The sequence below is a fragment of the Strix uralensis genome, chromosome 4 (assembly GCF_047716275.1).
Source record: "Strix uralensis isolate ZFMK-TIS-50842 chromosome 4, bStrUra1, whole genome shotgun sequence".
NCBI classification, from domain to species: Eukaryota; Metazoa; Chordata; class Aves; order Strigiformes; family Strigidae; genus Strix; species Strix uralensis.
Genome location: NC_133975.1, coordinates 26,400,678 through 26,415,579, shown reverse-complemented (window position 1 = coordinate 26,415,579; position 14,902 = coordinate 26,400,678). Strand labels below are relative to the sequence as shown.

Sequence of the window (14,902 nt, the reverse complement as noted above, 5' to 3'; positions counted from 1 at the left end):
CACCCGGGACTTGGCAGAGTAACACAGGCTTGACACCCAGGGCTAGAAAACAACTTTCAGAAAAAAACTGTAGCCATGAAAGGAGGCTTGAAAGCCCCGTTGACAACAGCAAAGAGTGCAGAGAACAGCCAAGCTTGTCCCCATATGTGGGCCACATCAGCCATTATGAGGCATTGGCGCCGTGAGGAGGTACAGGCTTGTGAGAACTCGCAACTTCCATCCAACCTTCCTTTCTCACAGTAATTGTAGCATCATCCTTTTTTTCTGGCTTGGAGGAGGTAAGCCACCCTTGGAAGTATTGGAGGACAAGATTTTCTTCCCTGTGTAATCCCCACTGCATTGTGGCATGGTACTGCTGTCCCCAGGACAGGATGTGGTCCATCTTTCCATATGGAAGCATGACACCCCAGGTCCTTGGCTAGGCACAGGTAAACCCAACTGGCTGATGTGAGAAGCCGTGCTCGGAAATTTTCCTTTCTAACTTCATTCCACAGCCTCTAAATGCATATTTTCAGGGATGCTTTAATTGCTGGGAAGCCTTGCGAGTCAGGAGCTCCTAAACAGGCTTTCGATTTCTAGGGGAGAAACTGCACTGTAAATTCCCTCCTACTTCGGAGGTGATGGCTGGAGGCCGAGCAACGGAGGTGACCGTGCGTACCTCTGCCGGGGCGTACGGCGGGGGCAGTGGCTGACCCACACGCACGCCAGGCCCCACGGGAGCGACTCTCATGGCCTCTCCTCAGCGCTGACTTTATTTTTAAGCCGGGGCTTTATTTTAAGGCCGAAGTGACACCGCCCGGCACGCCGCGCTACCGCGGCCGCGTGTCTTCAAGCCTGCCCTCAGCCGGGACGCAAAAGCCGGGGCGCGGCTGCCCCTGCCCGGCGCGCAGCCCCGAGGAGGGCTGGGCCGGGCCGTGCCGTGCCGGGCGGCGGAGGGGCGTGCGCGGGGGGCGGGAGCCGCGCGGCGCCGCCCGGCCCCGCCGCCGGGAGCCGGCAGATCCGGGTCTCGTGGCGCGGGCTGACGTGTGAGCCGGCCCGAAGCAGCGGGGCCGCGCCGCGGGGCCGCCTCCGCCAGCCCGGCCGCCCTGCCCCCGCCCCCGCGCCCCGCCGAGCCGCGCAGCCGCCGCAGCCCCTCCGCGCCTCCGCCACGGCGGCCAGAGCACGGTGAGCGGGGGGGCGCCGCGGCCGGGTCGGGTCGGGCCGGGCCGGGCCGGGCCGGGGAGGGGAGGGGAGGGAGGGAGGGCGCGGGCGGGCCGGCCAGCCGGCCGGCCGCGGCCAGGCAGAGCCGGGCGGGTTGCCGCGGACACCCCCGCTCGCCCCTCCGCCCGCCAGGCGCGGAGCGGCGCGGTGCGGCCCGGGGGGTGGCCGCGGAGCCTGGGGAGCCCCCGGCGGGCGCTGCGGGGGTAACTTCCAGCCTGTTGAAGTGCAGAGACGTCCCCGCTGCCGGGCGCTGCGCCGGGTCCCTGGGAAGGTAAACACCGGGAGAGCCGGAGCCGTTCCGCTCGCTCTGGGGCAGCGCTCTTCTGCCTCAAACCGGGGAAACCACCGCTCGTCTTCTCAACAGCTGGTCTGATTTGGGGTTTTCTGGTCGTTGGGGTTGGTAGTGCAAAGTGGCACTCTTCTGTCCATTCTTTTTTTTTTTTTTAAAGGGTCTCAGTCTGATACTTTTGGTTTTCTCTCGTTGAAGAAGCTGAGAGTGGCATGCTGACACCAGGGTATGTGCTCCCGGGCTGCTCCCTGCTCTTTGAAAAACGTGCAGCTAAAGTGGGAGAAATTGAACAATGTTCTGAGAAAGATAATCTCAGGAGAAGGACAGCGTCACGCTGCCATTAATGTAGTAAAGACAGGATTCCTGCCAGGAACTCCTCATATGTGTGCTCCAAGATGTGATTTGTAACAGATTTCGGTGGGGAAGGTGTATATTGGCTTTGGAGACCACAAGAAATTGTCCGTGGTCATTCCCCCACAGCTGTGACCATGCCATGTTCCCAAGATCTCCCACCCTGCAGCTCAGCTGCTGCCTTCCATGGCAGTTCTGAGGCCTCAGCTAACCACCGCTTCTGTGGGAACCTGGTGCATGACCTACATCAAAAACTTTTGTTTCCAGGCAGACACCTGTTTGTCTAGTCTTCAGGGTTGTCTTTTATAGATTTGTTGGTGTAGAGACTGTTTGTGCTGTATACTGGCTGAACGTCAATGTTGATAGATAAGATTTGAAAACCATCTCCAGTTTTTAGAGGTGATGACATCTAACTTTTTTGCTCTTAATAGCTTATTATGTTAATGTTATTAGTGTGCCTGCTGGGGAAGGTATGTATCTGCAGTGAGCATTAGTGGGTTACGTCTTAGAAGTCTTTACATGCTTAGCTATTAGAGTACTGTCCACCTTTACTCATTTCTGTTACTTTCCAAAAGAAGACATCAGCTCAAAAAAATCAAAATGAGAAAAAAAAAATCAATCTCACTTTTGATTTCTTCCCATATACAGTGACAGAGAATAAATCCTTGATAATTCCATCTAATTCCTGTGACCTGTCGAGATGGAAGAAATCAAGCTGTTGTTGTTGATCATTGATTTTAAAAAAGTGACCCCGTCACTGACAGCGTGGCTTGAAACAGTAGAAGCAGTTGGCAAAATAAAAGTGATTGTAACGTTAGCAGTGCATTAGTTGGTTCAGTCCTGAGCGCTGTTCCTTCCCCTGCCGCTGAGGTGAGTGAGTCCAACCTCTTTGGTTCTTTTTGCCCCATTTTGTAAAATAAGAGATTTATAATTTTTGCCAAACTCTAGAGTGGTATAGAGTTCTGCATCTCAAGTTATTTAAGAACATTTTTTATAAGGTGCTAAACAAGTGCAAAGCCCTCCTGGATGTCTTACTGGTCATTCCACAAAGTATTGTCACGTGTGCTTCTCTGGCAGGCAGGGACATCCCTGTCTTACTCGGGACCATAAGCCAGGAGGGTCTGCTTTGGAACTGAGATGGTGGTAGCCACCATTCTGTAGCTCTGGGTGGATCTTATTTTAGCCTAGCTGGATATTATTTTCCTGATTATAGAAATAAATACAGTGAACGTGGTCCTATGAAATTCCTCATACCATGCACGTTTTGATGCTTTTGCAGCACCTTACCCAAACCACAGTCAAATCCATTAAGTCTGAAGTGCGTGGCCCAGTTACCTGGGCAACATTCTGCCGTCCATGTTCTTCCCTTGTTCAAAGGGAAAAATAAGAATAATACACTAGTTGTTAAGGAAGTAGTAGTCTACATAAAAACAATTTTTAAATGCATTACGGTTTTAATTGCTTGGTAACTATTGTACCTGCTTTCAAAAAGTTGGTATTTGGTTTTAGAGAAAGTTAGTTTCTAACTGACTTCTTGTTTTGTTATTAACTTCTCATTTTCTACTTTTATATATTTAGACAAGAATTAGTGATGTGTGAATGTTATTTGCATAACAGATGTGTAATAAAACAAAGTCTATGTTCATGTTTCAGAATTTTCCCTCCTAGATATTTTAGGTACTTGACATACATTCTTAAAGACCAAATTTGGTCTCTGCTGAAGTTTGTCATAGCAGAATTGGGCATAAGAGCATCACAAGTCTTCATGGGGCCAGTACAATGAAAGTAGCAAGATCCTCTTTCTCTTCTTATTAGCACATACAAATGGAGAAGGTATAGAGTGCTCTGACAATACCAAGTATCAGATTCTTACTCTGTATGTTTTGAACATTTATCAGATTACTCATCACAACAAATACAAAAATATTTTGGCACATGCATTTATACGTAGAAAAATTGATGTCATCTGTCCATATTCTGCTTGGGAAGCGAATCAGAGAGTCCGTGAGCCTGCTTTGCATACATGCTATTACATACATGCTTTGCTTACATGCATTTACATACATGCTATTACACTTGATGTTAAACGTGCTTTCTGTTTTAACTTCCTAGGTTATAGATTCAATTTATTAATATGTAGTGATCTATCTAGTTGTTAATGAGGCATCTGATTCTGCAAGATGCTGAGTACTTCTTGGAAGATCCAGGTGTTCCCAAGTCCTCTATAAGTACAGTGGAAGCTAAGAAAGCTTTGTAAGATTATACCGCAGAACCAAATCTTGCAGTCTTTGTTCAGGAAAAAAAAAAAAGGAATTATTTTCCCAGAATAGCTCCTTCAGGTTGTATGCCTTGACTCACCAACAGCTAGCTTCCCCCGTTCCCCAGGAGCCTCATTTGAAGAAAGACTCTTTAGCTCCTCATTATGAAGGAATACAGTCAGGGATACAAGAAGGATCAGCCTGTGTTAGCTGTGTTAGTCTTATTTCTGCTGGACTTTAGCAGCAGTACAGTGGAGAAGTATGGTCTTACTCTCCTCTTTCCATCCTGTCACCTAGTCCACGATATTGGCTGGGGCTGTGGCAAGAGAAAGATCCGTTAGTGATGATTGATATGGCTTTTCATGAAAGATTTGAAGATGCTTGGGGAGCAGCCTCTGGCATGATTCAGTGGTTGTACATTTGCATGGTTATTAATTGAACAAATATGCTTCAGAGGCTTTAAAATTGTCTAGCTGGTATTTTTACAGATAATGGAACAAATTAGTCCCATTTGGGTGGGAACAGATAGAATTACACTTGATAAAAGTTTTCCTCATTAAGATTAGTTCTGATTCTTCTGCAGCTTTGCACGCATTAAAAACCATGGCTTTCTGGAACTAAATATAGTTTCATTCTTACTTTATAAAACTGCTAGACAAATGTCAGATCCAAACCACTGAGCTCTCCTAGGAAAGAAAAGATTTTTATCAGAAAGAACAGAAAAGCTGTACAAAAATGTGGCACAAACCATTTGCATGATACAAGCAGCTGCAATGCTTTATTTGTAGAATCTTTGTCAAATACAGACCTCTAGTAATAGAACTTTGGTCTCTTATTGGTATATTCACATGTATATGTTTGTGTATTTCCTGATAGTTAATCATAAAAGCTTTATTTTTAGCAAGGCAATATTTTTAGAGAATTTAATGAAATAGTTTATGTCAGTTTTCATGCATTAAAAAGTTAGTTTAGGGAAAAAACAGCTGTCCAAATGAAATTACATGAAGATGTGAATAAAATTGGGGTTTAGCTCTTCAGATAGTTGGACTAAATCAAGTGTGAAACAAAGCTTCCTGTGGCCTTAGTTTAACAAGAATTCCCATGCAAGTAGTTATGGTGTCGCTAGGGGCTCAACACTTTCACATCTATGTGAGACTGAGTAGATGGCACCTCTCATTAAGCACCCCTGTTTGAAAATACTAGATAAAGTTTTTATCTGAGAGCTCCATGAAATATAGAAATATTCTTGTACATAGACTTTTCTTGAGCCACGGATTGTACATAGAACAAAAGTGTCTAAAGATGAAAAATACTTTCTTTCCTGTGGGAAAACTGTGGAGCCAAAGGTGAGATGCACGTTGCAAACTAATCCTTGTCTGAAATAGTGCCATAGATTTTCCTTGTGTAAATTTATGTAATAGATTTAAAAATCTGTTGCTAGTAGGTGCAGGGGAGACTTGTATAATTTGCATAGCACTTTCCTTTTGATAATCTAAAGTAGTCTGTGAGTCTGTTGAATTAGATGGATATTACTCTCTGGTAAAAACTGGGTTGTCTTTTAGCTAAGCATATGTAAATAACCAAGGCCAGAAATCCTGTTAATTGCTACATTCCCTCTGGTATAAGTACTGATTAAAAGTATTCTAATTGATAAGCTTCAAATTGTTTACTGCAGGTATGTAGAAAACCTGATTCAACTTCCATTGAAGTCAAAGACAGGCACCCGCTAGCTTCAGATAAAATTTGATCTGGCCTAAAGGGGTTAGGAGTAGGGCTGCCAGGGAATAGAGCTGCTTTCATCTGAAAATTGAAAATCCTGCTATCTTTCTCAGCATGCTGCTACCCTGCTAAATCTGTTTGCTCAGTGGCAAGTTATTAGAAACATATGTCATCCCTGGAGAAAAAAATAATGAAAATATTCCAAAGAACTTCAGTATAATTTTGTGTTTGTATGTGATTGGAGTAACATTAAGGAATAGTGTATTTTTACAGTTTTAAAGATTTAGTAAGGTATTTTACAATCTAAACAATTGTACTCTTAATAAATGAGTCTCAAAAAGCTTCATGGTTTATGGTTTAGGACTGCACATGCTGGCTCAATATGGTTGGAAAAACTTTAATTTTACTTGTTTTGAAACTGTAGATTTTTGTAAAGGAATGAATAAGAGAATTTGTTTATGTTTATTTTTGCAAAGAGGTGAAATGTCTAAAAATTTCTGGATAATTGACCCTCTAAAAAAATTACTTCAAAATAATGAGTTATTGCAGACCACCCAAGCTGCAGTAACTGCCTGGGTGCTCATGATTAGCTCAGGGCAGCTCTGAAAGGTCTAAGCTTAACCTTTTTATCTTACGGACTAAGCAAAGTCATGTTTGCCCACTGTTCCCATGGGCTAAGAGCGTGTGCGGGGACCGTTGCCACAGCTCAGCTGCTGTGCAGTGGCTTTGTTACACCATGGTAATTTGTTCATGAGTTTGAGTCCTGAGCCTCGCTGGGTGAGCTTTAAAGCCGGATCCGCTTTGAGCTCACAGGTTGCTTTGGTACATTTGAACATATTAATCATAATCTTGATTCATAAATTTTGGAACAAGAGCAGAGATGTTGAACAAGAGCAGGGTTGCTTTATGGATAGTTAGACAGTTTGTTATAGGAACATATTCTGTTTCCATGCTTTGTCTTTTAAAGTAAATTATTAGCTTTGTGTTATGAAGCCTGCAAGTTAAGTGCAAAATATCTCTTGGGTGGGGTAACCAACAGCAAAGTCGGTTTCCCTGTTCTACTCCCATGGGGAGGCTGGTGCAAGATGCTAACCTCTACCGTTTTCCATCTGCAGGGAGTACCCTTTATTCTCGTTTTCCTGCAAAAGTCTGCTCCCTGGAAGGCCAGTTCCTCTTTTGTGTGTAGCCACTTGTTCAGAATCAGGCCAGCCAAAACATTGCAACACAAGCCTGTAGCCCTGAGTGGCATGGCACAGCACCGGTGTCCTCACAGTGCTGGTGCAGAAATGCTCTCGGCAGGGGTTTCAGATTCCGTATGTGTTGCTTGCAGCAGTAGTGCATCGCTCGTACAGCTGCAGGGGTGCTGAATTTAGGGGACTGGCAGTTATTGCTGGGGAATGGGAAGAGGAATGCTGACACGTGCAATGGGGCAGTCTGTAGTGCCAGAGACACTAACCAAAGCAGGAGAGTAAGCAAATTTGCCTAGGAGCTGGCCCTTCTACTTAGCACTCAAGTGGAAAATCCCATTCAAGTTAATGAGAGTTCTTGCCGTACTGAAGACCAAAGGAGGGGGCTCCCAGTTTGCTCTGTAAACTGGTTGAAATGCAACATGTTAATAATTTTACAGAGGATAGCCCACCCTTTTGCATTAACAGATGTCAAACAAAATGATTAAGTAGCCATTAGTCATTCGGTGCAGTAAGAATAATTTTGTTGTCCTAGACCATTGTCACAGTCTCCTACACCAGAAATAAATGCTAAAGTAAAGCTGAAGCATTTGCTTAGCAGAAAGAGGGTATTATTCTTGGACAATGTTCTGTGTCATTGACATCTTCTCTTAATTAGCTTTCATATTCCAAGAGATTTCTTTCAGAAAAATATCATCATTTCAACAAAAGGATGACCAAATGCTGACAGCTGGAGTTTGGCAATAACATTCTGTATCAAATATCAGTAAATGAATTCTAAAATAGCTGGACTGCTTTTTTGGTCCATGACTGGATGTGCATAATTAGCTGCTTTTCAAGTGTTCTGCCCAGAAGAAATGTTAAGCCACCTGCGTGGGAATAAGTAAATAGCTTTTTTTAATCTTGGTGGGTCTTATTTGGCTCCCTTGAGGAGTTCAGTTTTGATCACTGACATCAGCCTTGTAGCCTTAAAGCCTGAAATCTCTCTCTCTCTCCTCACATATTGGGGACTGGCCATGAAAAGGAAGGTGGGAAACAGTACTGGCACAGTGTGAGGGTTTAATGTGTGGTTTCCTGTCCTCTGAGAGTTGTACTTGACACTGACAAGCCCTAATCAAACTGAAAGAAGCATCTGTGTCATCTGTATTTCCCTGATACACCATTCTGTGTTGAACTGATGCACCTCAGCATACCTGTAACCTTGGTTAGTCTTGTTCACAAATAATAAGTTTCCTACCAGGTTCCTACTAGGTCTTGCCATTCCTTTCAAGTGGCATGAACTTTTTCACATACTTCAGCAAGAGAGGAGTTGTAATGCTTGGCAGTGAAAGGGCTTTGACCATAATTATAAGTCTTTAAGTTTTCATGCTCTGGCTCCTGCTTCACTGCTGTAGGTGCTAGTGCTGTTGGCAGAGTCGCCAGAAGAATTTCCTGACCCACTTAGAGTGAGTCCAAATGTCCGCATCGGGGTGAAAATGCTAGTGGCCCAGCAATGCTTACGTTGTTGCGGTGGTCACACACTGGTGGACTCATGCTGTGGGGACAAGGGATGTACCAGTGCTCCAGTAGTCTTGTGAGACCATCAGAAAAAAAAAAAAAGGGAAGATCCTTAGCACTTACTTCTCAGCTCTGAGCCTGTTCCTGTTCAAAAGCTCCTTCCCTGATTTTGGCATGTCACTGTAGTATCCTTCAGTGGCTGGCTCAGCGTTTCTTATTTTCTTTGGTTTTACTCCTATTTTTAAGGAGTCAGTTTGTATTAAATTAACATTTGTAAGAAGCACCAGATGGATGACACTGGAAAATTAATTCGTAATTTACTTACGAAATGATTTGTGAGATGGTAGTAAAGTTACCCACTAGTATGTGAAGGATGTGGCTGGGTGAGCAGTTCTCTTGTGGAGCTCCTACTGGACTTGATGACTCTGTTGAAACCAACAAGAACAGCACCAGTTGCTTACATCTGTGTGCATCATTAAGCACTGACTTTTTCATGAGGAAACAAACTGGCTTAGCTTAATCTGCATTGTAAAGTTCATTTTAGATCTTGTTAATTATCCTGAGAAAAGTTGTAGTGCAAAAATACACTTGCCAACTCATTAGGCTACAGCTGGAAGTCCAGGGAGACGTGCTGATGCTTTCAAGTACAAAATCAGCTGCTTTCTGCCCCTCCCCCCTGAAATTATAAGGAGAGTGGAGAGGATTGCTTTATACTCTGAAAGTGTTGCTAGGACTAGGAACCCTCTTTGGGTATTGTATCAGCCATCAAAATCATTGCAGCTCTTTCCACTGAAAAGCTAAATGGATGATCTGAACTGGGACAATTAGTTGAAGAAAGCTGTAATTGGAGCCACACTTTACTGTGGCAGCGTTCCTCCTGGCAGGACCCACATTTATAGCCTGCTGTTTTGCTTTTGCTGCCCAGTCAGCCAGTTGGTTTTCTTTTGTCCTGAAAATTCAATTTTATGCCCAGGAGGAGGCCTGGTAGAAAAAGATCATCAGTAGTCCTCCAGATATCTGTGACCTTGCAGAACTACTGGATCCTGGTCCACTGAAGCCAATGGGAGTGCTGGTATTCGTTTCAGTAAAAGTAGGATGGAGCTGTAAGTGTGAAAGAGATGATGGGAGAGAGCTTCTCTTACATTGTTAGTAAAAGGGATTAAAAATTACAGTTATAAAAAAGTCAAGTATAATGTTGCAGTGTTTCAGACTTAAGGTCTATGAGGGAATATTTACTTGAACTAAATTACAATAATAGGGGAGAACAGATCCTTGGAATGTTTTAATTAGTATCAATTTGTATACAAGATTCTTCTTTTTTACAGAACCTATTTTTAGCCTTGTTTGAACAGAGGAAGTTGCTTTGGAAAGGAAGTTTCCTTAGAAATCTTAAAGCTTATTTTTGCCAGTTCTATAACCCTGACAATGTAAAACTCTTGCATAAAATATGCACACCACCTTCACTGGTTACTTGTGCCAGGCCCTTAGCTTCTGGATTAATTTTGATTTAGTTCGGTGTCCTCCCTTGTTGCCTTAGAATCGTGCATCCATTAACTTCAGATAAAATAAACATTTATTTATTTTAAAGTACTGCTTATTTTTCTTTTTATTTTCTCCCTATTTCTGTAGTTCTTTTTGTGATGTTTCTTCCCTATTTAACTACAAACGCTTTTGTTTTCTTACACGGTCCTGTAGTTTTATCCTGTATTTAGTTATTCCCTTCCTTTACTTTTTTAATGGGTCTGTTACCATTTCTGCCTTGTTCCTCCTTAATATTGCTCTGGTGATAGGGAATGTGCTGGATTTCTGGTAGCAGCAGTTGAAAAGCTCAAAGTTTCACAAAGATCTTTGTGGGTAAAATCAGCCAGTCTTATCTATGCGTATCTCTGGTTTGTTTTTTTTAAGAGAGAAATCCCAAATCCATTCATTTTATTTTCCCCCTCTATGCTCTAACCCAGCCTGAAGAGAAACGTGATGCAGAGATCAGTGGATAAAATTCCTTGGCCTGTCTTACAAAGTTTAGCTGTACGACTGAAATAATAGGAAGTTAAATGATAGGCTGGTGAGTTGAATGTAGGTAGTTCATCGTAAGACTAACAAAACACTCAGGATTGTGGATGTGCATGAAGTACAAATATTACAGAAGATGGAAATCAACAGGACAATGCGTTGTATAACAAATACAGACAATTTAGAGTTTGGCTGGGATTCACTGGATTTGAGTATTTAGGCTCCTTTGGTCATTGGTAAGCAGTATTGCCCTACTACAGATATCTTTATTTATTATTTCACTGTGCAGTTAATTGATGTTGACTTGGACTTTGTGTGACTAGGCAGGGTTCAGTGAGTCCAGTCGCTAGAAGAGGCAGGATTAGAAACAGATTTTGGAGTAACCACTTGTACCAGAGGCGTTTTGAAGTGCCTAGTAATGAGTCAGCTGAGGTGCCAGTTGCCCCTGGAGCGCTAATGGTACCCAGGGGGACAGAGTTGCCAAGGAGGAGGATAAAGAGTCCTATAAAAGCAGTGATCAGGAGCTTTATGAGGAGCTGATCTCAGCAGTCTCTTCTTGCTTTAACTGAAGCAAATTTCTACTCCCTGGGTTAATTGGTACTATGGTCACACAGCCCCAGTGCCTGGTAGTTTCTCTGGGACAGGATTTCATGTGCAGGATTGCTATGCGAGGCCAAGGTACAGGATGTTTTAGATGCTAGAAGAGAATGCTTGGAGGCCATTTGGAGATGGGTAAGATTATACAGAAGAACTGAACTTGGGGCATGCTGTGAAGAAAATAATTACAGAAAGGGTCAGATATTACAAGAAAACATGGACACTAAAAGGGCTAAAGTGCAGGTAAAAAGGTAGGAGAACAACTCCTTTTCATGGAAACCTGGATCCTTTAGGAGATCATGGAAGAGTATAGGAGAGAGGGTTTCTGCTCTGACAGTAAGATAAAATGAACATTTTATCTTTGGGGCAGTGAATTGTTCATGCTCTGTGTGTTGTATGACTTTTGCTATTGTAGCCCTTTATCATTTTTCAGAATGCCTGCAGAGGCATAACAAGTAATTTGCTTTCTTTCTACATTTTTATTTTAAATTATATACATATTTTCATTTGCTCTGCTGCACTTCTCTCAAACTGAACTCAGAAGCAAAATTAAATTTATGGCCTCTTAGAGATATTTGACAATTGTGCTTTGAGTTATTGCAGTTGGCTGAAAAACTGTAACGAGGAGCTGAATAGGGTTTTGTTTCTCTTTAACGTGGAAAGATTCTGTTACTTGTCTGCTGTATGGTGAGGTATTTTGCTCCCAAGTATTTCTTACCTTCAACCTTCAAGAAGATAGCAACACAGCAAAAATAGTTCTTAGCAGAGCAAATCTTCAGCCATTGTATGTATTGTGTGTGTGATAGTCTACATTTTAAAAATGCCTGGATCCAGGAAAGATAAGAGTTAGTGGGTTTAGAGTTTTGATGCTGCAGATGCCAGGTTTAGTCCGTGGTAAATCTGGAGTGACTCTGATTTATGTATCGTAGAGAGTGAATGTTTCTTTGAGTACTGGAATTATAAATATTTTTACACACTCCTTTATATCAAGGAGTAGAGATCACCAATATGTGCACTTTGACAATCTTGCTAATCAGCATCTTTTTGGAGTCACATTGGAGGGCATCCAGCACATGGAAAATTGTCAAACTTCTTGTTTGCCTTCATGCTAGAAAGGAATTCAGTTTTGTAATGATTAGGGTGGAGAGAGGCAGCGTATAATTTCTGTCTTCCAGAGCTCACCAGCTGCAGGCTATTTACTCGGGAGAGGTGCTGCTGAATTGGGAAATAATGTATAGTCATTGCAATAATTTAAAATACATAAGAGTCTCCAGGTACAAAAACCCAATCGGATTGTAGACATAAAGATTGCTTTTTTGATAGTAGGGTGTATAAAATATAATACACAGCTGTAGGTCTGGGATTGGGGAAGATAATAAAAGAAGAAACAATTTGCAATAATTACTATAACTGAGAATGCTATTTTTTAAATCATGACAGACTAGAAATATTTTTCAGTGTGGCTTCATTGCCTACAATTTCAAATAGATGCTCAAATCAAAAGGTAATGGTGGGCTTTTATTTCTTAAATCATCAGACACCATCCTCCACTTTGCTCCCAAATTACAGTAATTCTGGCTCTGACTACAATATTTTAATTATGGTAGTAGTGTTCATGATTGTTTCTGTGGGCTTCTTTACACTGGAAAGGTCATACTGACTCTTTGATGGTATATCATATTTGTCCACGTTTACAAATTCTCTCCCTTATTATGCTCTCTATCAGTTTGCTTGATCTAGAGGTCATAATATATACCTTCTCAGCTGTTATCAGTGTGAGCTTTGGCATATTTACCAAATGTATCTTCCAGCTGTTTGTAAACCCTGTGAATTAAATACTGTGTTAGCAGTTATATGGCCAAACCAAAATACAGTCATTTTAAGTAGAGTAAAAGTAACTCTCAGTCAGAGTACTTGCAGATATTTGACATCACACCCTTACCGATTGCTGTGGTCTTACCAGTTCCAAGAAAAACAAGGTAATGATAAACAGGAAGGCATACAGAACAAGCTTTTTTTTCTTCCTCCAGATCATAAGGAGAAGAATGGAGCACATCCTCCCATTTTGTGTGATAGATTGTATATAGAAGAACTGTATTTGCAAAAGGTGGAGAGCTGGTGTGACTCACAGCAAAGAGGTCAGAGCTGGGCAGACCGAGTTAACAGAGCTGGGCAGACCGCTGACGTGAGATCAGACAATTGCAAGTACTGGGAGGCAGGCAGGAAACACATTGCAATTCTGGAACAGGATTTTGATAGGAACGGGCTGCTTAAGAGCATGCAGTGGAGCCAAGGAATTCAGCTCTGTGATATATAAAAATACTAGTCTCTTATTACCAAATCTTACACAGGGTCACAAAGCATTAATAAACTTAAGGATCTGATTACAGAGCTTAGTTGATATTTAGTACTTTATGCATTCAAAGTGTGTTACAAATAATACAGTTATTAACCCAAGAATGTTTTAATGAGGAATACAGACCCAAAAGTGTCATTTTACAAGTAAAAATCATCATATAGTATGGACTGGTTCTCTCTCCTTTATAACATATAAAATCTCTGTTTCCTCCAGTTCCCAGCAAAAATAATTGCATAAAGGGGATTAGTAACCTGTTGTGGTTTGGGTTTGTTTTTTTTTTTTTTTTAAAGTATCTTCATCAGGGGAAAACCTAATGCTGTTCCCAAAATAGATGGTCCATCTTAGGACCTTTGCTGGTGAAAGAGCTTGTTATGGGCTTGGAGGAAGGAAAGATAAAGGATTATTCCTTTCAGCATCATGTGAAGGTGAGACAGCTTGCAAGGGATCTTTTGTTGAAAGTTTGGATGGCATTTTACTTGATGACAGGTGTTCTGTGTTATTTTAGCTCATTAAGGTAATTTCTCATGTACAATTCGGATGCCTTGGGGTAAATTCCTTCTAGCGCACATCCACTTAAATTTATGATGTTATATGACAGATTAATTTTCCCTGTTTATTGTCTAATCTTTTTCAGTTATATGCTCTACAAAGAATGTTAGCCTGGTTTCATTGGTGATGACTCTTACATGATGATTTGATTTCTTGTAGTCATGTATAAATACTCCTCTGTTCATTGCTGTGACATTACTATGTGTTACTGACTCCTAAATTCTTTCAAGTTACAATTAAATATTGTTTTGCAACTTTACTGGTTCAGATACATTCTTTTGGATGTCAGCATTATGTCCAGAGAAACTGTTTTGCACTATTTAGCAATCAGTGCTTTTACCTGTTCCTCATGCTAAGATGGTTTTAGAAAGGCTATTCTGGTTGGCGCGGTATATCATCCAGGGAGCTTGTGTAGTTAAAGAATTTCTTCTATTGCTGTCGTGCAGTTCTAGTGGTTCTGAGATAATTTCACGAAAGTTAGTGTAGTAGCTTTATAATTAACTCTCAGAAGGAATCATTAGATCATCTGGATATTGGAGAATATTATGTCTAAACTTGGGTGCTTCTGTACTTTACTCAATGACCTGTATTTGGCTGAAGCATGTCTGAATCCATTGAAGGATGGGGAATACACCCCTTCTTAGGCAGTTTGTTGCACTAGTCAGTGTAATGGTAAAAATGTATGCATTTCTTCTCTTTTGAATTTGGTTGATTACAGCTTCTAGTCATTGGTTCTTGATCACCTCTTCATTAAAGAACTTCTCAGGTTTATTTTTCTATGCCAAGGTACTTGTACGCTACATAATCAAGTCATCTCTCAGTCTTCTTCTCACTACATTGCCAGATTACTCTTTCTTAGTGTCTCGGCAAGAAGCCTTTCTTCCAT

At 41.9% G+C, this 14,902-nt stretch overlaps 1 protein-coding gene across 3 annotated transcripts in view; it reads left to right on the top strand.

Moving 5' to 3' along the window:
* The first annotated feature begins 1,049 nt into the window (after positions 1-1,049).
* The window catches only part of SMIM14 (small integral membrane protein 14), a 43,620-nt gene continuing 29,767 nt past the window's right edge, over positions 1,050-14,902 (top strand). Inside the window, exon 1 of one of the 3 annotated variants that reach the window (XM_074866018.1) lies at positions 1,050-1,164. The gene's annotated coding sequence lies outside the window, so the exon portion shown is untranslated. Of the gene's footprint in view, positions 1,165-1,320; positions 1,472-1,671; positions 1,716-14,902 lie in introns of those variants that run through there. The other 2 variants (XM_074866019.1, XM_074866020.1) reach the window with 2 other exon arrangements.